At 41.7% G+C, this 24464-nt stretch overlaps 1 pseudogene; it reads left to right on the top strand.

The window, feature by feature from the left end:
• Window positions 1–367: 367 nt before the first annotated feature.
• Window positions 368–23403, top strand: LOC128626638 (pleckstrin homology domain-containing family F member 2-like; annotated as a pseudogene).
• The last annotated feature ends 1061 nt before the right edge of the window (window positions 23404–24464 follow it).

Here is a 24464-nt window from a genome sequence, read left to right as displayed (position 1 = left end):
AGACTTGCTTTCTTGGTAAGACCTTGTTTGAATGCAACTCATAAACACAGCAAAAGCATTAGCATCCTGAACAGAAGCAAAAATCATGAATTCTCAGTACAAAATTTCTGTGTCCATACTTCTTTGATGGAACAGTTTGATTGGAGAATTTTTTAAGTTATAAAATAAATAAGTCCTGGGGCTGTAATGTGGAACATGGCAACTATAGTTAACGAAACTGCATTGCATATTTGAAAGTTGCTAAGAAAGTAGATCGTAACAGTTATCATCACAAGAAAGAAAAATTTGTAACTATGTACAGTAACTGATGTTAACTAAAGAATTGCCATTCACTTCCTGGTGGGCAAGCAGTTGTTGAAGTGGGGCTATGACTATTTTTGAATCTGGGAAGGACCGCACCGGGAAGGAGCAGCTTATCACTGCCAGCAAGGAAGCAGGGCTGAGCAGGTAGAGACTGATGTCAAAAGCCATGGTTCCTATGCAAATGACATGTTATAGAATTGTACACTTGAAACCTGTATGTATGGCTTTATTAACCAGTGTCACCCCAATAAATTCAATTTTAAAACGAGTAATCTCTGCCCTGGCTGGTGTGGCTTAGTGGATTGAGTGCTGGCCTGCAAACCAAAGGGTTGCCAGTTCAATTCCCAGTTGGGGCACATACCTGGGTTGCGGGCCAGGACCCCAGTTGGGGGGCACAAAGGAGGCTATTGCACATGGACGTTTCTCTCCCACTCTTTCTCCCTCCCTTCCCTTCTCACTGGAAATAAATTAATAAAATATTTTTTAAATGAATAGTTTCTAAAACCTATTTTTTTTCCAGAAATTTTAATGAATTCAAATGACATTAACTACTTTTAATTAATGATTGAATTTTTGGAAGGACTATAGAACCCATTTCTACTAATCTTGCATTTTTTATGTGAAAGGATCACCCTCATTGCCCTCATTCTCCACGGACCTGAGGAAAAGCTGGATGGAGACAAGACGTCTAAGTTCTCCCCTCCCCCTTCAGTCATGCCTGACATGATAGACATGAAGATGAAACATGAGTGCTGGCACATCTCTTAAAAACTGTATCCTGACAACACAATTACGAATGATCCCAGCAAGACACAAAGAGAGGGCAGAGCCAAAGACACTAATGTCCTTGAGCAGTGAAGTCTCTAGAAACCCACATCAGGAGGCACATGCAAAAGAGAAGGCTGGGGAGAGAGCACAAAAAGGAAAAAAGAGAAGAAAGAAGCAAGGAAGGAATTAGCTTACATGTCTAAGAATGACATTAAAATCTCTAAAATTCTCAAGTAAATGAGAAATGCCAAGCATATTAAGGGAACAAACACACGTGTTCTTTGTTCTATGGGAAGTAAACAGAATAGCAAAAAATGCAGTTATCAGTTGCCCAGACTACTGATAGTGTTAACAGATGACAGTAAGATAGAAAGGAACTCAATCTGGATTTTGCATTGGTATGCTTTGTCAACAAGGGTGATTTTTACTCTGAAAAGGGTGGGAAAACATTGGTGGATGGGTAAGGTATAATAAAGTAGCACGTGGCATCTCTAAAGAGGGTAGGGTTCCTGTTTGTAAAAACCCACATCATGGTACAGTGTTCTTCAAGAATGGGGAGGACGTGGTGGAATTATGAGGACTGGACAAATGTGTTCCCACTTATCTAAAAAATGGTGCAGATGCAGCTTGTCATTTATGGACTAGTGAGCTTGACATCAAATCCAGACAAGTTTCTGGGACAGAACATTAATAGGCTGAATTGTGAGCATATATAAGGCAACACGGAAAACACTAGGAGATACCATGGGACCTGTCAACAACAAATTGTGCCCAACTGATTACACACACACGCACACACACACACACACACACACACACACACACAGAGTAGATTAGCTGATGAAATAAATGCTTCAGATAAACCTGAATTGCCGAAGGCTTTGACAAGGCCTCTTGTGACATTGTTATAGAAGAAACAGCAGTGTTTAGTGAGAGAGACAGAGTGTACACTCCCAGTCAGGGAATGAGCTTGCCAAAAGAGGGTAAACGAACGTGTTTTGCCTGCATTGGGGAGGTCTTTTCAACAGTGTGATCGATAACAAATGTTACCATGTTGACCGGATGCGTGAACTATATGAAAGGGGAGGGAAACCTAACACACTGAATGGCAGGTTTGTAAAACTGTTCTAGGGGAAAAGTAACTGGAAGCCATGTTGCTTTTTTTGGAGAAAAAAAACTCATCTAATTTACTTGGTAAGTTGAGCACTATTAGGTAGCATCAGATGTAAATGTGTCAGTTAAAAATGAGTTAAATCTTGGGAAAATTTTCAGGTTAATTTATTCTGTGAATTGATAAGACAGCACATGGATTAATTTTAGGAGGGCAGTCTGGAGAACTCCAGGGTCAACTGGAGCCCTGTCTGAAATGCACTGTATTGCACTGTTAAACACAGGACAACAGACTCAAAATGGAGTCACTTATGCTAAGCCCCACGTAACTAAACTGAGACGTACAAATACAATCACAATATCGTCTCTCCCAGAAACGGAATCTTAAACAGTCCATCGGGAATCACTGATCAACACTAGGCAATCTGCCTGATAGGCCCCGGCCATCCCCTAAAGAAACTAACTTCGTAATAATTTTTGTAGCACATAACTTTCTTGTTCCCACTCTTCTATAAAAGTCTCATTTTTACAACTCCCTGAGACCCCCTTTAACCACCAGGTCGAATGCTGCCAGATTGAAATCAATTTCTGTTCAAATTAACTCTTAAAATTTTTACTATGCCTCCATTTTATCTTTTAAACAGTACTTATCAAGTTGTTTTGTCTTTTTAAAAAATATCAGGCCATTCACTGCTATATGAAGCAATGCAAAGGGGAAAAGTTATGCTGCCTCATTTTAGTCCTTTAAATACAGACAGAATTATCTGTGTCTCCTCTCTCTCTCGGGGTCCTAAAAAACTGGAAATCCCCAAAGACCAAGCACAATAAAAGGTACAAGTGACTCAGCTAGAGTCTGGGAACCGTCTTAGTCTGAAGTCTTCTGGGAAGACCTGCAATGTGTCCCAGCTGTCCATACCCAGGGGATTTCCTCCCGTCCCTGACAAGTTTGCAGAAACTACACTGCAGCTTTGCCCTTTCAGATACTATCGATGTATCCCTTTGAAATGTCCACTCAGGGTCTGACATCACTCATTTACCAAGCTCCTAGGTGACTCTATGAGATCACCAGGTATGCTCAAATGCCATCAGGAGCATCAGGATTACAGGAAGGGATTGATTTTGACTGTGTCTAGCTAGAAGTAAGCACCCCCTTTCCGATCAATACTAGAGGTAATGATTTTTTTCACATTTAATTGTCCCTGAATTCTAGTTGCTCAATTCCACACTGGATCATTCTAAGAAGCTTTATTCCCATAAGCAAAAGTGTGAAATGTCTTATTAGAGAAGTCTCATTATATGCCCTTCCCATGACATATCTCAGAAGACAACAGAATGTATACTAATAAGCCACATGGATTGCAAATCCTTGGAGGGGTAAGTGAGATAGCAGGAAAGCAATAGCAGCCCGTCCCCTCCTGGACAAACCCTGGCAAAGTAACATCATCTAAATTTGCCCAGACTGCTCTCTGTGGATAACTCATAGACCCTAAGACATTGTGGATGGCAAGCTCATATTAATTAATTAACTGGAATTGAGTCTGTTTGAAATGGCCACTTTTATTCATATATTTCTGTCGACATGAAATTTTAAGTTTCATCTTTAGTTTTGCACTTCATATACACTTTTGAGTGTATGTCTCTGTGTGCATTAGTTATATTGTGGACCCAAACGAATTCTCAATCCTCATTATACACTTTGCTGATTTTGATAGTGTAAAGCCAGGTTCATTTCCAGAGGAGGTGCCTCATATCCCCTCGTTACTAGTCACCGACTCAGGAACAATACTGCCACCCTCAGGGAGTCCTGGGAAATGCCTTTCAATGTGAAAAAAATCGTTTACAGTGGCATTAGGCTTGGGGGAACCCACAAGAAATAAATGAACCAATATTTGTTTGAATTGCAAGCTTGGAAAGAAAGGCCTGTGTTGTTGAGATGCCCTGACAATTATGAGAAGGATGTTTTAGTTGTTTTAACAAAAGCCTAATGAAAGCAGGCATTTTAGGAGTGCTTTGGGGGCTTTCCAGGAGAGTGGGATCAATGCATCCTCTTTGAATACTTGAGCAGCTACTCACTGATGAAATGTCAGCCAGTCACAGTTCCCTCATTGTCCAATACCCTCCCGACACACACGGTTCACTGCGGAAGTCCTTCTTGTCCCAAGGCCACTCTGAGACCCCTCACTGCCCGGTTTTCTTTTTTGGGTGAATGTCACCGCTGTTCTGATGGCCACTGATGTTGGTTGTGTGATTAAAAGACATTTTTCACCCACTCTTCTGGGTTGCAAATTAACAGCAGCCCAGAGAAGCCTAAAAGAAAACCCTTCTTTAGAGGAAAATGATATTTAGAGTCTGGAGGAAGAGCTTTTCTCTTTGATCTCTGAGCAACTCAAGGCTCCAACACTCAACACTCAGAAGGCTCAGAATGGGCCCCTGTCTGGTCGGCTTTCAGCGGGACGAGGTGACATCCATTAAAGCCAGTCGGACCGGGTTCCATGTCATCAGAGGCCCAGGCAGTGTCCAGGAAAGCAAGTCACTGACAAGCCCCCTTGCCGCGCTCAGCTCGCTCCTCCTTCTTGTCTCTACTACGAAAAATACGAAATGTTTGGGCAAGGCCAGCACTGCCTACAAACAGCAGTTGGAACCTACCAACCTACCAGGCTCCTGCAACATCCACCCTCAGTTCTGTGCTGGAAATGTAACCAGTAAAGAACTATTATCTTTACCACTTGGTTACATTGTTTTTAAAGATTTTATTTATCACACTGTGCTTGAATGACATTTCCTCCTTGTATACACTGAAGACTAACGGAAATTCCAAGGAAGTCTTTTGTTTTGCTTAGCTCTTTCAAAATTGGCATAGGTAAACATATACTGGTTTTTGTCGTTCGTTTGAAAAACTGCTTTTATTGAGCCCAAGAAGTCCAGGAACCCCAGAGTATTTAAGCTGCCAAGTGTCATTTCCAGCTTCTCATGAACACTTATCAGAACCATTGTTGCAGGCAATGTCACCATAAAGAAGAAGACAGAGGAGTCCTGATGTGATGGGAAGGGCATTTCCAAAAAGCGGGAAAGGAAGGGAGTTATGGGAAGACTGAGAGAATAAAGAGAGAGAAGACTAAAAACAAACTTCACCTTGTTATAGTTTTATTAAAGACCATTTACACACAGACCCTCTTCCTTTTGGTACTTAGAAATTCATGAAAACATCAGTGCCTAGAACAGCGCCTGACACACAGCAAGTACTCAATAACTATTTATTGATGAATGGTGGGAGAAAAAAAGGAGAGTGACTTTTCAGTTCTTATGGTTACTGTTTTATGTTCTTTAAATTTGCCAGAGTAGAAAAATAATAAGCTTTGCTTTAAAAAATAAGAAAAAAAAGGAAACTAAAATGGCATTTAATTAGCAGGAGAACTCCAAATCTGAGCAGCAGAGCATAAAACGACTTCCCCAAAGCAAAGCCCCAGCTCACTACAGCAACAAGCTTGGGTAACCCAGCCAGATAGCTGTAGTCTCCCATCATTTCCCTTATCTTTGAAAATCACTGATGCTTTCATGACAAAGTATGTTGCAAAGCCATTAGAGAACAGAGTATGATCTAATAATGCCAAATAATTAGCTTGAAATATGTCTAATACAGCATTTTAGCTCAAGAATTAAGTGTTATTCTGGAGAATCCAGCACACAGCGTTGCTTTGCAACACTGTGAGTTGCAAAGCAAAGTGGCACAGTGGAGGAAAGAAGCATCTTCATTCTTTTAGTACATTTGACTCAGCATTTCTATTGAACGCCTTATACGTTCACTTATCCAAATGATCACGCTGAGTTCCATCAGAAGGTGTGATCTGCCAAAAATTGTGGTACATATACACCATGGAATTTTATGCAGCAGAGAGAAAGAAGGAGCTACTACCTTTTGCAACAACATGGATGGAACTGGAAAGCATTATGCTGAGTGAAATAGGCCAGGCATTGAAGGACAAATACCATATGATCTCACCTTTGACAGGAAGCTAAAGAATAAAACAAACAAGCAAACAGAACAAAAACAAAGACGCTGAAATAGAGAACAAGTGGGCAGCGACCAGAGGGGAGAGGGAAGGGAACTTAAGGGGAAAAAGGGGGAGGGATTTTGAGGAACAAGTATGAAAGACACAGAGATGAGGACTGGGGGGGGGGGGGGGGGAATGGGAGGGAGGGGGGAGACCGGGCGGGGGGGGGAAGAGAAAAAAAATGTACTTGAAAAGTAACTAAATAAAATTAAAAAAAAAAAAACCAGAAGGTGTGATCTGAAGCCTTGCATTTTAAATGTAACTGACCAACGGAGGTGTCTTACTTCAGTGATATTCAGAATAACAGTGCTTCACCCGCCCGTTGCGTCCTGAGCAGAACACGGGCCACACAGACACTCTACTCACATGAACTCAAAGGTCACAATGACTTGTTAACTGACACCTGAGTCCTCAGGAACAAGTGCAGTGTGCCCAGAAAACTGAGGCTTTCTATTACTTAGAATAAGTTACATATAAGTGCAGCATAGGTGCTAAGGACTTGACACATGACCATTACAGAAGTGGGAGACAGTACCAGGAAAAGATAATCAGTGGACTTGGGGCCGGATGTGGATGTGTTTCTCTTCAACAGCTCTCATCCGTTCATTCAGCCAGTCCCTCCGACAGCCAGGCGGCACATCATTCATTCATGCACGAGTTCGCTGATATTGGCGGCACCGACAGGGAGCTGATGCCACTGCAGTTACAAAGCTTTATCTTCTACACCAGGGTTAGATTCCAATCATTGCTTAAAAACCAGATTTCGGGATGATTTATTTATGTAAATGAATTGGGGCTAGATATTCTTTCATGAACTTCTAATCTGTGACCTATGCCGATTTCTTCTATGGAAAATACTAGAAAGTAAGTTTTATTCCCTAAAGGATACTACATTTAAGGTACTTCTTAAACGACATCTGAGACTGAAAGGTGAAAATAGCCACAAGCCCTGCAGGACTTCCCGAGGAACTAACGCTGCCCACGCCAAGCCCTCCTCCAACTGCTCCATACGAACTCCTGCTGACACTCCAGGACCATAGGACATGGGAAGAAACAAGTTGATGCTGCCTTTCGAGTCAAGTGCCTTGGACTTTCTCCGGATCGGGACAGTTGTCTTTCCTGCCATAGGTCCACGGGTGCCACTGAGAACCCATGGGCCCCTCAGAAGCACAGCCACCACGCGGGCTGCGGCCCCAGTGACTTCGGCCGCATCGTGAATTTGCTCGTGACTGTGCCTGCATCCTCCGACCCCTGCATCCTCCGACCCCACACTCTGTCAGACCAAACCACTTATCAGAACTAGCAGTTCATGTTAACTGGCTTTCTATCTCATCAGCTGTGTTACAGTTTTTACATGTCATTCTGTTCTTATGCTATTCCGAGCTGCCGTTATTTCTTTTGTCCTTTACCATGAAAATATAATGCCTTTTATCCCATCTTCTCTTTTTGGATGTAGCGGAACTATATTTGACCACGGGGAGTGGCCCAATGACCTACTATGTACGACACTGGAGAAAGTGGAAAAGTCCTTCAGAGTTACAGCTGTCAGAGCAGCGTGATGGCAGAACTTCAGAAACAGCCCTTCCACTTATGGGGCTAGAGAAGGAATTAGCTTTCAGAGCTGCGACAGAGATCGACTTTTATGAGAAGATATCCCAGGATTTATAGTCCTGAAGATAAAGTACCAACTGAGGTGAAGACAAGGTCAGTATTCACACCAAAGAAATATGCCTGAGGGTGAGTATCTCTGGTAATTTTTTCATTCAAGAGTGTGGCCATAATACCATAATTGTGGGTTTGGTTTCCTGTGGGCTCTATTGAGCCCAAGGACTGGAGGCCAAGGAGGAAGAGAAGAGGGAGGGGAAGGAAGGGTGAGTTTCCACAGGTTCTCTCTATTGAAGGTGGTGGTTAATAATACACGCCCGTAGTTACCCATGGACTCAGCAAGATTTTATAGCATCCACATTGCGCCAGGCCCTGTGCTAGGTTCCAGAACAAAGAACTGTGAATGAAGTAGACAGAGCTTCTTTTTCTCATGGAGGTCTCAGCATTGTATGAAAACAACGAAACAAATCATTATAAATGATTATATATTGTCATTTAAATTATAATACATAATAATTATATATTATATATTATGAAAAGGGAGGTGCAGGTGGCTGCTGTGGGAATGTATGATGATGGGCGCTGACCTAGTTGGAAGGGGAGGCAGATGAAAGGAAGAGGAGAAACATCCTCATACGTGCCTACGATTGCAGCTGAGGTATGAAACGTAAATAAGAATTTCATGATGCTAAGGGCGGGTTGAGTCTGGAAATGATGGAGAAAGACAGAGAAGTTGAAACTGAACAGCATGCGATGCTACTCCCGTAGTCTAGCACTGGGGGCAGCAGAGCACGATGGACCTCAGGCCCAATGATGTCAGTGTCTGTTTTTGTAAATAAAGTTTTATTGGGACCCAGCCACACCTAACACTTACATGTGATCTAAAGCCATTTTCACACTATAATGCCAGAGTTCAATAATTAAAAATACAGTATATGAAATGTAAAGCCTGAACTATTTACTGCCTGGCCTTTAACCAAAAAAAAACCAGTTTGCCAACCTCTAGCCTATAGCAAATGATTTATTCATGGTTAGTAATACTAGATGCCATAGCAAACCACCCGAAACCTCAGATACTCATACAATAAAAGCTTCTCATAACACAGCTCTCTGAGCTGCTGACCTGGGTAGCTCTTGTCAGAGCAGAAGCAGGAGCTCCATGCTGAGGTTCTGCCGTCCAGCTGAGCAGAGTGGGCAGGGCTCAGTCAGGGACGTGAAATGCTCTGGGCCCCAGGGCTGGGAATGTTGTGAATCACTTTCACCCACCCCATCAGCCACACTGTCCCACCATAATTCAAGTGGAGGCTGAAAAAGGAGGTTCTCTGTGCAACAGTGGAGAGAAACACACTGGGGACACACACAGCAGGACCTCTGCCACTGCAAACGAGGCTATTTAAGGAACTGAGAAAAGTCCTGTGTGGTTGCGTTTAGAAGGCATTCTATGAGGCTGACAGGTAGGCAGAGGCCAGACTGTGGAGGACCTTGAAACCACATCGAAGATTCCAATTTCAACCCAGGTCCAAATGACCACCTGTGTTACTACTCTAAGTTAGGTCGCCCAGCTGATCTGATCCTCCACTTTGCCACCACTTTTTCAGGGGCATATTGGTCTGGAGTACAGGTGCTCTCTACCCAAAGTAACTATTTGTGAGCTAAAATAATTGTTTTCCCCAATTCTTCACCCTTCCTGCATACAGATAAGGTGTCAATTGAAGTCCGGGAAAAAATGTGTGTGCCTATATAAGTATATGTACACACATACACACACACACTACTGAGTAAGGCAAGGCTAATGTGATGAGACCCCAGCTCTTCACACGCGCCTCACACCCTACACCTCCATCCCCATCCTAAGGTTATTAATTTTTATCGGCCTCAGCGTCCATCATGACCTTTGTTTTTCCTGCATCATTGTAGAGGAATGTTCCTGGCTTGAGGTTTCCATACTCTGGAGGAGGAAGAGTTTTTCGCCATCAGGAAAACACATTAAAAACAACAAAAAAAAAGAAAAGATAGAATAATATGGAAAAATAGCAAAAATTTTGAAAAAGAAGAGAAATGAGAAGGCACGAGACACGCAGCTATTAGAAGGCTTTCTGGTGTCATGGCAGAGTTCTGCCACAAGAAGAAATAGACACCAGGGGAATAAAAGCGAAAGTTAGAGTTTAATATCTGCAACATAATTCAATGGAATAACAGGATAAAATAAATTATAATGGCATAAACTATTAGCAATTTGCTGGGAAATGTACCTCACTCACACACAAACTCAAGAAGCAGGAAGTGTAGTTAGTGATTAAGGCAGAAGCATCTACAGCGAGCACATCTGGGATTAAATCCCAGACCTCCCACTGTATTTAGTTGTGGTACTTAACCTTGCAAAATATACGACCTCTTTGTACCTGGTTTTCCTTGTATATATCGTGGGGTGATAGTAATATTTACCTTACAGGTTTGTTATTAGGATTGAGTGAGTTAAAACATGCAAAGTACTTAGAACATCGAGCACTCAATATATGTTCATCATTGCAACAGGGAAAACCATAATGAAAAATCACTTTCATTTCAACATACTCTTCTCTATTGTTTTTTCTTATGCAATCTGACTAGAGTTCTGAGCAATTAAAAAGTGAAAATTACATGGCTTTGTCTTTGGAGAGGAGAGCTTGAAAGCTAGTATCAGTTAGGAATATGTCTGCTCATTCTTATCCATCAAAGGTGAGTTTGGGGGACAGAACTGGTGTGCCCAACACAGCCTGAACATATTGCAGACCTCATTTCTTCTTGTTCAGGTCACTGGAAATGCATCCCTCATAAATTCATTTTGGTATATATATATATGCTGTCATGTATCATTGTAATACTATTCTTACAGGAAAACAGATTGTGGATAGTGTAATAACTATGACTAATAATAAACAAGACTGTTTGCTTCTTGCTCTAAGGGAAATAAATCAGCCAGAAGTTGCATTCCCTGCTCCACCCCCAACCCCCAGAAGAGAGTTATCTACTACTGGAAAGTATCTGCAACTTAAAAAATTTGACTGCCTCCCCCAAAATCAAGACAAATTACATCAACACTACAGGAAATACCCAAATATTTCAGTATCTTTGCAGAGAACATAGGCTATGTCACAATGCCTGTCTACATAATTCATTAGACATGTCTGTAGCAAACACTTTGAGAAGTCCTCCTTCTAGCTTTGAATCACTTTCATCCTGATAGGACCCTTCACACGGCAAGTCGACCAAGCCAATTAATTGTTCCCTTGGCATTAAGGAAACAGCTCTTCCCCATCCTCTCTGGTGGGAAATGAAGCGTCTGAACTCCATCACCTGTCTTCTGTACTTGCTTCTCCTTCAGATTTATGCCCCTTCCCTTGAAGATTCCAAATTGTGATCTAGGATCATAGAAAATTACTGGGCTGGTAAGTAAGAGTTTGTCTCTTGCCCAGTTCATAATTCTATGGACTCTAGCATTCTCATGGTAAAAGAAGAGAGTATATTAGAATGCCTTTTTTTAAGGTTATCAAGATGTTTATCGCCCTGGCTGGTGTAGCTCAGTGGATTGAGCACAAGCCTGAGAACCAGAGGATCACGGTTCAATTCCCAGTCAGGGCACATGCCTGGGTTGCAGGCCGGTTCCCTGCAGGCCAGTTCCTAGCAGGGGACACATGAAGGGCAACCATACATTGATGTTTCTCTCCCTCTCTCCTTCCCCTATAAAAGATAAATAAATAAAATCTTTAAAAAGATGTTTATTGCATGAATGCATTATTATTTTTTATTATTCTATTATCGTTGTCCCATTTTTCCCCCATTGCTCTCCCCTGCCCCACCCATGACCTGCTCCCACAGTCAGTCCCATGTCCATGGGTCCTTTATACATGTTCCTTGACTAGATCCTTCCCCTTCTTTCCCCCCTTATCCCCCTCCCCTCTGGTCACTGTCAGTCTGTTCCTTGTTTCCATGCCTCTGGTTCTATTTTGCTCATTTGTTCTGTTGATTAGGTTCCACTTATAGGTGAGATCATACGGTATTTGTCTTTCGTCACCTGGGTCATTTCACTTAGTATAGTACACTCAAGTTCCATCCATCTGGCATTCTGTGGAATGAGCTTTCTGTACATTTCACCCTGGGCCTGAGCCTGGGTCAGTTATTGGTCCAGCTACTTAATTTAACCTCACCTCAGTCTGCCTGGTCTGCTCTGAATGAAAGTCTACCCAAGAATTCACCTCTCCAGCTTTATTGTGTTCCTAACATGATATTCTTGGGTCTCCATTCTATACATCCTGGTATCTCTTCATTCACTATGGAATGAACCCCTGCAGCCTAGACAGAATAATGGGTAACTTCGAGTTAATCACTTAGCAACAGTTCCATAATCCTGTTTTCCCACTTAGAAATAAAGACATCACCTACTGTTATCTCACAGGATTATTGTGACTTGGGGAAAAACCAAATGAATTGTGAAAGTGCTATACCAGTGAAAATGAAATAGGGACCACTACTGAAATTATTTTTTCCCTAAAAACTTCAAGATACCTATCAGACACATGAGAATACATTTAATATTATTATTATTATCACAGAATTAATAACATTAAGTTCTTCTTGAGCTTAACATTTGCAAACATATTTTATGCTTTGAGCATTAAAAAATCTTGACATTCTATGGCCTGACATGGACAAAATGTGCCCTATTTGTTCCTACACCAACTTCTGAGTGTCTGGCCACACTTAAGGAAAATTGCCTTCTCCTTTTTAAAGTAATTAAAGTGCGATTACAAAGTGCATATAGTTTTGGCCAGCCATGCAAATGAAGCATATCCATTTTCCATAACAGCAGGCTGACTAAACAAAACATACCAAAAACATAGCATGATTCTGATTCAAAAAATGTTCATAGAAATCTCATCTCTCACATTTTTAACCGTGACCTTTCACCACACCATTATCCGCTTATCATTCCCTCTTTGTTTATACACACTTCCTTGTGTTCACAAATTTGTCACACTCTTTGGACATTGTAGGATTTTCCTCCTTTCAAACGAAAGAGGAGTTGGTGCAAACTTATCAGTAAAATAAAATAAAACAAGGTTTTTAAACAAATTTGTATGCTTCACTAAATTGCAATTGATTTAACATTCCCTATACCTCTCTTCTTTGCTGCCATACTCTCCTTTTTTTAAAGTGTATTATATTGATTATGCTACTACAGTTGTCCCATTATTTTTCTACCTTTTATTCCTCTCTGCCTTGCCCCGCTTCTTACCAGCATCGCCCCCCCTCAGTTCATGCCCATGGGTTGTACATATAAGTTCTTTGGCTTCTCCATTTCCCTCACTGTTCTTAACTTCTCCCCATCTATTTTGTACCTACCAATTATGCTGCCACTCTTTCAAAGAGTGTTCCTCAAGGGCTGTCCCAGCATGTCTCAGTGATGTCTCACCCAAAGGTCACTAATGACCACATAGTTGACATTTAATGACCTCTTTATAATACCCACCCTACCTGACCCTCAGATTTTGACATGAATGACCACTCCTTTATTATGAAACTCTCTGCTCCCTTGGCTTTCATAACAGACATCCTAACACCCATCCCACCTCACCTTCATTGGTTAACAGCCTTGCACTTTGTGAGACAAGTGAGGGATCACTGAGTTCCCCACTTCTGGAGGTAATAAGCGCAATCTGTACTTTCCATGCTGGTGTTCAGTTTAGGAACCCAAGTCTAACACAACCGGCCTGTGGAGCTCTGGCCTGAGGGATCTGTCCCAGAATTGCAATGTCAAGCCAATGAAATGCAAGATTGATAGGCACTGGGGGTTAAGACGTTCCCACACAAATAGAACCACTGGAGGAAAGGCCTCGGCTATACACGGTGAGCCGTCCAGAACTGCCACAGCCATTTCCCCAGCAGCCTAGTGATAAATCCAACACCCAAAAGAGGGCATTTCTGGGAGAATCAGAAGGAAATGGAGCTGGATTTGTGACTGAAACACTTGTTCTCTGGTGTACTAATCTCTGGCTTTGTTGTTGCTGCTGTTGTTACATGAGTGGATGAATCCAGTTCATCATTATAGTCATTTTGAGTTTGACCGCTAACTGTAGCTGAAAGCAAAGTAAGTAACATGATTTCCACAATAGTGTTCTCTTCACCCTCCTTCTGCCACACAAACAATTCTTTCTAACCATGTCTTATTCTAGGCCCTCTCTCCCATGCATCCCTTAAAGATGGTATGGCCCAGCATTCTGTTCTTGGGCTTCTTTCTCTATTCCCTTTCCTTAACTTCAACTTTCACCTACTTTCAAGACTCCAAAATCAGTAACACCAGCCAAGACTTTTCTTCTGAGCTTAAGACAAAGATTTTCTGTTATTCCCTGTATGTCTTCATGTTAAGTGTTCCACTGTGGGTAACCTGAAGATCTCTAACACTCCAGGAGAGCTTTTTCCCAACCACTCTTTTCGTGTATTTCATATCCCAGCAGTACGGCATCACCGTGACCTCTACCCAAAACCAGAAGCCTTGTTTCCCTCCTCGCTGCTCCCCATCTCTCATCCCGGTCATCACAAGGTCCTGTGGATTCTAACCTCATAAATATCTCCTCCTTCTTTGTGAGGCACGTCCTCACTGGGCCAGTTTGTTATCTCACGATTTCTCATCTGAACTTTCCTCCCTCCAGTCCATCCTCCACAGTTCTACCAGTTATTCCTCCCAAATACAGATCCACACAAAAGTGTAAAATGTGATTCTCTTGCTTCAATTATGCAATAGCTTCCCATTGCCTGTGGAATGAAGCTTATACAACTTAGTCAGCTCTATAAAGCCTTCCCCAACTATATCAGAGCTTACCTATTCAATCTTAACTTCAATCATGCCCTAAAGATTATGCCTATCCTTCGTATCCCCCAAATAAACACAGACTGGTATGTTTCTGTCCTGTGCCTCTCACTTCCCACTGCCTTGAATACTCTTCCCTTGTTTCTAGAGCTGGTGTCTTCCTGCTTGACTTTCAAGGTCCAGGGACTACATCATCCATGCTAGAAAAGCTTTCTGACCACCCAGGCAAATGTTACTGTTCCCTCAGCTTTTGTAACTCTAGGAGCGTAACTATAATACAATGCAACATTTGCTATGATAAATTTGTGTATATTTATAAATGCTACACCATTGCTAGTTTATTATTTCTTAAGGCTATGAACCAAGGCTTTTGATTTTTAACTAGTTAAGAACTACTGTACCCTCAGACATGTAATGGATGATAAAGAATTGTTTTTCAATTGAAAGAATGAAAACAAAGAAAATCACAGGATTAGTGGTTAGCTATGATGTAACTTCCTTGAATTCAGTGTCTTAAGTTGTAAAAGGAGACAAGTTTATATAAACCTATATATTTCTTCCTGCTCTAAAAACATTCCATGATTTTATGAAAATATTACTAGGAGCAACCCAGTGATTCTATCATAACATAATAACCTAATATTAAATTTCACAAACTACATTCTGGTCAACCAAGTATAAATTCAAAGATAAAAGAATTTTTCTTTCTTTTTCTGTAAATGTGTTCTCCAGTTGCTGAATGAAATGTGTTAGTCTGGAAAGAAGCCAATACTAGGCTTAGAGAAGAATTAAAAGCCAATGGAGACATTATTTTTAATTATATTAAAAGCATCTTACAAGTTTCCCATCAGCTGTACCATAATTTCTCTCCATTAATCTTTAAAGGACAAGTATTTTCAGTTTGGTCTATTGTGGCTAAAATCTGGATACAGAATGTGTCTTACTCTCTTTGAGCCTTGTCAATCTCAGACACACAGATACACAAATATGCAGGCATACACATACACTCATCAAAAAACAGACAGGATTTGAAATAAAAAGGTAATTTGATGCAAGGGGAGAATAAAGGTGGGTGAGTGTACATCTGGAGGATGTTTGTGGGGTAAGGAACTCAAGTCAATGATGAATGATGATCATAGGAACTGAAATGAGCTAAATATTTCTTCTTTGGGACCAGACACAGGGGGTGGGTAGCACTGTCAGGCTAAAAAGTCAAGTCATAAGATCTAATTCTGGGTCTACCATTAACATAGTCTGTGACCTTGGTTAAGTCAATTATTCTCTAGGATCTATTCTTGGACCAGGTTAGCCACTCAAAGTCTATCTATTATTACACAGTGGCTCCTCCCAGAGTTAACCTTCACTGACTTCACTATTAATATTATGTCCTTGGTTTTTATGAAAGACCAGTATAAGAAACAATAACACAAATTATTCTAATTATAATTATTCTAATAATGTGAATTACTCTATGTCTAACATAAGTATAAATCTGTACATGACATGAGAAGGCACAAGATATTTATTTCCCTGTTATGAAATTTTACATTAAAAACACTCATTGATTATAAGTGCAGAAAAACTGGCTCCTCTTCATTGAACTTACCACAGCAGTATATGTTCATACATCCCATATTTTCCCTGCTACAGAATACCCAAAGCCTCTTTTTTCTTTTCTTTTTACTTCACTTCTAATTATTAAAAATAAAGCTTTATTATATGTATAATTCTGCAACTCAAAATTAATTATTTAAATGTTTTAATATATGCTCCTCAAGTTTTCCTCTGGGTAATTGTTTTATCCAGTTGAAATCATACTATACAGGCAATTTTGTGTGCCCCCTAATTTTTGCATAACATTATATCAGCATTTACTCCTACCATTAGCGAAATTGCTTCAAATTTGTCATTGTGAATAGAGAGCCCAGATTACTGTATAGTCAAAGCAGTAATATCAGCCTCCACGGAAGCATGATGCTCTTTCCTCTTCCCTATTGCTACCGGAGTCCTATTGCTACTGTAGACATCTTTTATTGTAATGTCAAATCACAATTTAAGTTAAATTAAATTAAATTAAAGCAGCCTTTTCAACCTCCTAGTTGCAACTATTATTCTATTTTTGTTCCTTCTAATATATGCACAAAGATACCTTGAGAGAAAAAATAAAAGGTATTTATTTCCATTATGATTGACTTAAGTACTTTAAGTCTTTATAGTTTTTTTATTTAAGTAATAAACAACCCAAACAAAAAGAAATCACTGTTAGAAATATACAAATAAAAGCACGAAGATTCATTTTACTTGACTTCTTAATGGATCCATAGGGACTTCTCAGGATGATCACTTTCTTTTCTAAGTGTTACAAACCATTTATTTAATATCCTGTTGTAGAGATTTTCTCTCTTGCATATGACTCGTGAAATCTTTCTTTTTCTTCCTTTTGTTTATCTTTACTCTCCTGACAGTCTCCTGATTTTTAACTTCCTCAGAGATCGCTTAGAGTGGTTGTATACTTCCAGAATGAGGCCCTTTGGTTATCTTTAAGAGAATTCAGCCTTCTTGATGAACAAAACAAAGCCTGTTTGAGATCATTTGGCAAAAAACAAAATAATTATTACTAATAGTATTTATTAAAAGGGGCTGTGGAGTCTCCGTGTTAACATGTATGTCATACATATTGTACTTATAAATAATAAATGGAGACGTGTTTTGAGAGGTGAATGATGCCCAATGGCAGCAATGTTAAGTCATTAACTGTCAGTTTAAGGCCAAAGCCAGGCTAGCTAGTCCTTGCCAAGCTAATAAAACAGCCTAGGCAGAAAGCAGGGACCCAGTACTGATGCACTGAGTGGGTTCCAGGCAAGTAGAAAAGCCCGAGAGTAACAGGGAGGCAAGAGGCCAAAAACCAAAGACAGAACACAGCTGTAGGTGGCTTTAATACAGCTAACTGTCACGGAAACTTATGTGAGACCTCCAAAGAAGGCTTCAAGGTCATACTTTTTTTATGCTTAAATAGTGTCAGGAAATTCACCCAAAGCTTGAAATGAAGGCAAAACAGGTGGGTGGCATATCCGTTCAACCTTACAGGAGGCAAAAGACTCCCGAGGCGTGCCTAGGGGAATAGATTTAGTTTGTCTCATTTTTTACTATAGATTAAAATTTTGATATTGATTTGGTTAGAAATAGTTTCTGTCTGGTAGAAGAGATAATATGAAAGACTTATGGCTTCCTTGAGATCAAACAAATTTATATTTAACTCTGCAATCTTACCCTAACATTTGTTTGTTAAATTACACATAAATACCTTTAGTTTTTTAAATGCTCCTCAAAGTGGTCATAATATCTCACCCATTCACTAACAAATGAATTGTTTAATAAAAACAAAAACCTAAGTCCTCCCCACCCAATTCCATTTGTCCCAGTTCTCCCCCAAATACTTCTGGGACTCCCTGTGACATGCTCTTATTTCCACTAGTGGATCCCGTGTATCCAGTCTGCAGAGTCTGCACGTGGACCTGCTTCTTGACGGTACGTTGCCGCAGTTGACCCCCAGCCGTCTCAGAACCGACCATCTCAATGACTGTTTATCTCCGTCCCATGTCACCACAGGTATGCACATGGGTTCAACCTTCAACTTCCAAAACGGAGCTCAGGTCAGGCTGTCATGTCGCATACAAGAGACTTTGGCTGGAAGCCAGAAGAAGGGATAAGGGAGTTATGACTGGTGCACTGGTACACACACACACATCACTTGCAGAACCACTTTTCTCTCGTGCCCCTGCTTCCCAAGATGCCAACATGAGGCAACCAGCACCTCCCCTCGGGAGACCTGGGTCCCTCGGCCTCTCCTTCCAGCTCAGAGGCCCCACAACCAGCCAAGCAGAGGCCCCTCCTCAGAGGCCTGAGTTTCTTCTCCTTGGGGCTCCTCCTTCAAAAATTTAAATGTTAGCTATTCCAACCTCCTCTGATTGTTCCCTGAGTCCTAGAGGCGATAAGTGCTTCTGTGGCTACCTCTGTGCAACCCTTCTAAGTCACCTAGTTAACAGCATTTTGCCCGAGTAATAATAACCTTTCTGTTCAGTTCTCTCGTTCAGGTAACAGGTATGGTCCTGCCTCCCAACTGGCTCCTGACCGACACACAGCAGAGCCCAGATTCACACCCAAGCAGGCTGGCAGCGGGGGCTCTGGGCTCACCACCACCCAGAGGAACGAAAAATACCAACAAGAGCGAGGCTCGCTCCCCCTTCCCGTCATCACAAGCCAGCCTCCCCGCACACATCATCATGGAGATGCTATTTTACCCCTGAGGAGGCCAGCCTTTGACCTAACCACATAGAGCGATTCAGCTTCTTCTTGTCTCCTTTCCAACCTAGGATCTGGACTTTAACTTTACAAAACCTTCAGGGCGTTTTTTCCAAAACAAAAGAACTGTTGGCCCCCAAAGGTGCAATCCAGCCTCCAGCTCCAACAACGCAAGGAACATTCACATTTTGAAAAGAAAGCTGCTGTTTTTCTCAGGTTTCACGTATCTCAGGGCCAATTCTTCAGGGGAACTCAAAGTCAAAGTGTTCTCTTCTCAGGAGCCTCTTCAGGGAAACACACTTTCAAGCACAAGGTGTAAGGTAACTGGGACAACTTGAAGTGAGGCTGCAGAGACCAAGACCCCCACCTCACCGTGCCTCCCCCCAAAGCAAACACCAGTGGTCACGGCGGTTTTACCTGGAATATTTACTCAATTCATTAAAGCAAGTAACAGAAATAAAATTAATAATTCAAGCCAGCTTAGGCAAAAAAATAAATTTGGTTATTTGAATTCAGTGGTGCATCACAGAACTGCAGGGCAGATTTGAACACTGCTGGCCTTATGAAAGGATGAGAACTTGAAACTAGGAAGGCATCCTGACTCCTCTTTCCCTCCTCCCCAGTCTGATTGTTGTTAATTCTCTCTTCTCACCAGCTTCATCTGCTCCTCCAGCACACCTCTGGTATAAGTCAGTCTGCTCCTGGGCAAGTCCCGAGAGACACAAAATCTCTCTGAGTCCTAGCTCAGGGGCCTACTCCTGGTCCAATCTATTTCATAGAAGTCAGGTTCATGTTTTACAAAGAAGGGAACCAAGTTCTTCATCTGGGGAGGCAGCGAGCAGAGAAGGAGCAATCATTGGTTCACTTAGATGGCCCCCTCTCCCCAAAAGGTTTCTACTAGATAGATATTCAGTGGTTATCTATTATTCCATTTTATGGCAGATACTCATTTTCAGAAAAAAATCATTCACTAAACATCATCAGCTATAATCTTCTGAATGATTAAAGAGAATTAAATTTCTTTTTTTCTTTTTGTTTGTTTTAAATATATTTTATTGATTACGCCATTACAGTTATTCTATTCCCCCTCTTCGTTTCCCTCCACCCTGCACACCCCCTCCCCCACCATCTCCCTTCTTTAGTTTTTGACCACGTGTCTCAAGTTCTTTAGATTCTATATTTCCCATACTATTCTTGCCCTCCCCCTATCTATTTTCTACCTACAGAAAATAAGTCTATGCTACTTATTTTCCATACCTTCTTACCCCTTCTCCTCCTCCCACTCCCCTGTTGCTACCCCTCTATGTGATCTCCATTTCCATGGCTCTGCTCCTGATCTAGCTGTCCTCTTAGTTTGCTTTCGTTTTAGGTGTGGTTCTTAATAACTGTGAGTTTGCTGTCCTTTCACTGTTCATATTTTTTATTTTCTTTTTCTTAGATAAGTCCCTTTAACATTTCATATAATAAGGGCTTGGTGATGATGAACTCCTTGAATTTGATCTTATCTGAGAAGCACTTTATCTGTCCTTCCATTCTCAATGAAAGCTTTGCTGGATAGAGCAATCTTGGTTGTAGGTCTTTGCATTTCATGACTTGGAATACTTCTTTCCAGCCCCTTCTTGCCTGTAAGGTGTCTTTTGAGAAATCCGCTGACAGTCCAAGAAGGAACACACCAAGGCACATCATAATTACATTAGCCAAGATTAAAGTGAAGGAGAGAATCCTAGAAGCAGTAAGAGATAAGGGGAGAGTCACCTACAAAGGACTTCCTATCAGAATTAAATTTCTAAATAACACTGGAGTCTTTGATACAGCCACCTTGCTTCAAAAATTAAAGAAGGACAAAGCAGAGAGCATAAAAATCAAGGCGTTAGATACCCTGTGGGCATAATAAATGTTAAGCCAGATTATTATTATTATTATTATTATTATTATTATTATTATTATTATATGTACAATAGCAAGTTCTCAACAAGCAAAAGACAGTTTGATCATAATGTTTATCCCATGCAATAAGGTAAAGAGCTTTGGGTAAGGACAGAGGTAGGGCAATGATGTTTATGTCCTTGCTGAGAAATTCACTCGAGGATCTGAGCAAGCAGAGACCCAGCCCCTGCAGGCTGTTCCCAAGGCCTCGCCCAGGGCACAGACTGACCCCTGACCCGAGAGGCCTTTGTGAGCAGGGAGCATCTTTGGCCTCCACTCCTAAGAGAGTGTGTTCTTCATGCCGACTACATTTACTACCAGCCTATGACTGTCCGCTCTGCCTTTTCTCCCTCTCTGCCTCACACACGGGGGGAGGGGGGGTGCAGCACAGTTGGTCCCCTGGGGGCACTGTCCATCCCAGGGAAGGCCTGAAGTGCCCTCCGCCCCACATACCACGCCCACCTCAGTGAGGAAATCTGCCAGCCCCTTTCTGGGTCCACAGGCGCAGTGTGGAACCACCTGCCCCTCCTGTTGTCCCAGCCTAAGTCGCATCCTCTCAGCTCCTAACTCAGCCTTGTTTCCTGACTCACCTGTCTCACCCTGGGTGAGCCCCTGAACTGGTTCCCTTCCTCTAGGCTTCTCCCATCAGGGGCAGGGGCAGTGAGGGGCAAAGCTGTCAGTAATGAAGGTCCAGAGGCACATCAGATTGGGAGGGCCCGCAAGGGCCTAAACCGGGGTCCTAGCCCAGCGATTCATTTTCATGCCAAGTCAGCATCTCTCCAAGTTAACAGCCAAAGAGACCAGGCCTGCACATTTTACTATAGGGAAAAAATTGATGATAGGTAGAGGTGATATATATTATATACATCACACATATATTTATGTGTATGTGGCTGTGTATACTTTTGAAGAGGTCTGCAAAACTCTGGTGGTATGAACTCTGTTACGCCCCAGAAGAAAAGCCATTTCTATCTATTCTATTTTTAAGTCAACAGCATGGGATTATATTAATGAAAGCCTAGGGTCTCTCACCAAAAGAAGTAAAAAAGACAGAATGGCCAAGTTACATAATAACAATAACTTTCATCTGTACATTTTTACTGAATACCAGGCACTCTGCTTAGGGTCTTATTTAATTGCTTCATTTACTCCTCACACCCTAATTGATGATTCTACTCTGCGTCTTATAGATGAGGAAATGAAAGTTTAAATCAAAGTACTTGCAGGGTCACAGGGCCAGGAGGAGGGGGGCTTCCAATTGCTGTCTGTGCTCTCAGTTTACCCAAGTCTCCCCCACCAAATCGGGGACAGGGGAAATGAGCCCAATGACAGCAGTCTCCTTTGTGAATGTCACCTCCCTGACCTTCCGAAGAGCAGGCAGATGTGGCAGGCCACCCACTGTGCCTCCAGCATTTCATCCACAGGCAACAGACGTGTCCTCACTCCCTGCCTGTGACCCTAACCATCCACCATCTCAAGAGAGACAGAAGGACGTGAGTGAGAGGGTGAGAAGGAGCAAGACCACCTCTGTAACACGCACCCCCAAACTGTGACCTTCTAAGGTAGCCAAAAGTGCTCTACTTGACAAGTCTCCAGTGTCCTCATTTACAAAGGGTTAAACCATTTTATTAAGATTAGCTTTGTCTAAACATTGATTAATCTGGTGCTTGTGCCTAGGTACTTGCACCTGGTATGTGGAAGGCAGCAAGCCCATGAGTGCACAGAGGAAAGGCCAGGGGCAGGTGAGTCACCTGTGAGCAGCCGGCTGGCTGCACACCTTGGGAGGCCGGGAGGCTGGGCTGGGGAGCAGGCAGACCCAGGGCCTGCCTATCAGCAGAAGATGGTGGATTGCTTGGCAAACAGTGAAGCAAATACTAGACATAGAGAAGAAGTATTGATTAAGTTGTGCAGAAAAAGAGCTCAAAGCAAGGCAATTTTTCTTATTTAATGATATTCTTATACATAGAAATATTGCCATCCAGAAGAAGAAGTGTGACAAACGTCACATTATTCTGGTGGAAAATGCCCCTCACAGATGTGGGAGACTAGGAATGGATGACTTACCAAGGCACCAACTAAATCATCTGCAGTCTGCTGCCGCTGTGAAATCTGATTGGGTGAATCCCATAAATAAACGCGTTACTGATTCACTCTCCAAAAGCGGTGAACACCCGGTAGTGAACGAGCTGCCCCTGGGTTCCTGACTCTGAGGTTCCTGCACGCATGTGTTGTCAGAAAGCAAAATTCACCGTCGTCACCTTTGCCACCAACGTGGTTTTGTCGCCTGTGGGCCCTGCTCCGAAAAGAGCTTTCTTCTTCCCAGCCAGTTCTCTAAGCCTGTGTGGATTGGTGACTTCCGCTATGACCTGCTTTTCTCCTGGGGATGTGGCCACAGGCCAGCCTCCTCGACCGGACTCTTACGGCCAGTCATTGACGTCTCCTTTAAATGATGCCTCGGATGATGATGGGGATGATGGCAGCAGTCACTAAAGACATTCTGAAATATTTAGTTAGTTGTGACTATCGGCAAAGTCAGCTTTGAGGGGAATATACAATTCTGAGCTCTCGATTTTGCTCTAGCCATGATATTTGCCTGAGAAACTTTTCAGCTCCAGGCCTTAATATTTTCTATAGAGAATAGGTCTTGTTTTCATTCCCCTCAACCCCACCACTGCCACCTCCACCCACTCTTCTAAAACTCCCCGGTCTTCTACAGGGAAAGCCTGTTGAAAACATAGCAGATGAATTTTTGGTTTCTTTTTGTTTAATTTTAGATTATTTTCTTAGAAGATTGGGGAAAAGTATTTATTTAATGGATCATGTACTACATTGCTGTTTATTTTATGTTTTGTTATATGAAAAAACTGAAAGCAAAGAATGATAGAAAGGGGAGTATAATGTGATTAGTTGATAATATTATTAGCTTTTTAAATCTTTTTTAAAAATCCTCACCCAAAAATATGTTTATTAATTTTACAGACAGAGAGGGAGGGAAAGAAAGAGGAAAAAAACGATGTGAGAGAGAAACATTGATGTGAGAAACATCAATCAGTCGCCTCCCCTACACTCCCCGAGCTGTGGACCGTACCTGTAACCCAGGCAGGTGCCCTGGCTGGGACTCACACCCACAACCTTTGGGTGTATGGGATAACACTCCAACCAACCGACCCACCCGGCCAGGGCTTATTAGCTATTTTCTAACCATTCTGTCTAATGTAATGGTTACGACACCAGTAACAAAAATACATAATTTAGAAATCCTTTGGCTTTTTCACATACCAACCGGTGCCTTATCATGATAGCATTGTTACATGAAATGAACCTCCTACCTTCTCCCTTTTTAGTTTGTTTTAAAAATACTCTGTTGTTCTTTGAGGTGATAAAATGAGTGTTTATGAATAGGTATAATTAGAAAATTCTTGTCATCTGACAATGACAAATAACTAAATTTAGAGCTTTTTCATATAAATATTGTTCCATAAAGTAATTATGATTATCTTTTTATGTTTAATAGGTGCCAGATTATAATTATCAAACATAAATTTTAAATT

Source organism: Artibeus jamaicensis, unplaced genomic scaffold (assembly GCF_021234435.1).
Source record: "Artibeus jamaicensis isolate MK-2021 breed Jamaican fruit bat unplaced genomic scaffold, CSHL_Jam_final scaffold_833, whole genome shotgun sequence".
Classification (NCBI taxonomy): Eukaryota; Metazoa; Chordata; class Mammalia; order Chiroptera; family Phyllostomidae; genus Artibeus; species Artibeus jamaicensis.
The sequence above is the reverse complement of the archived record's forward strand: the minus strand, read 5'-3'. Positions and strand labels throughout refer to the sequence as shown.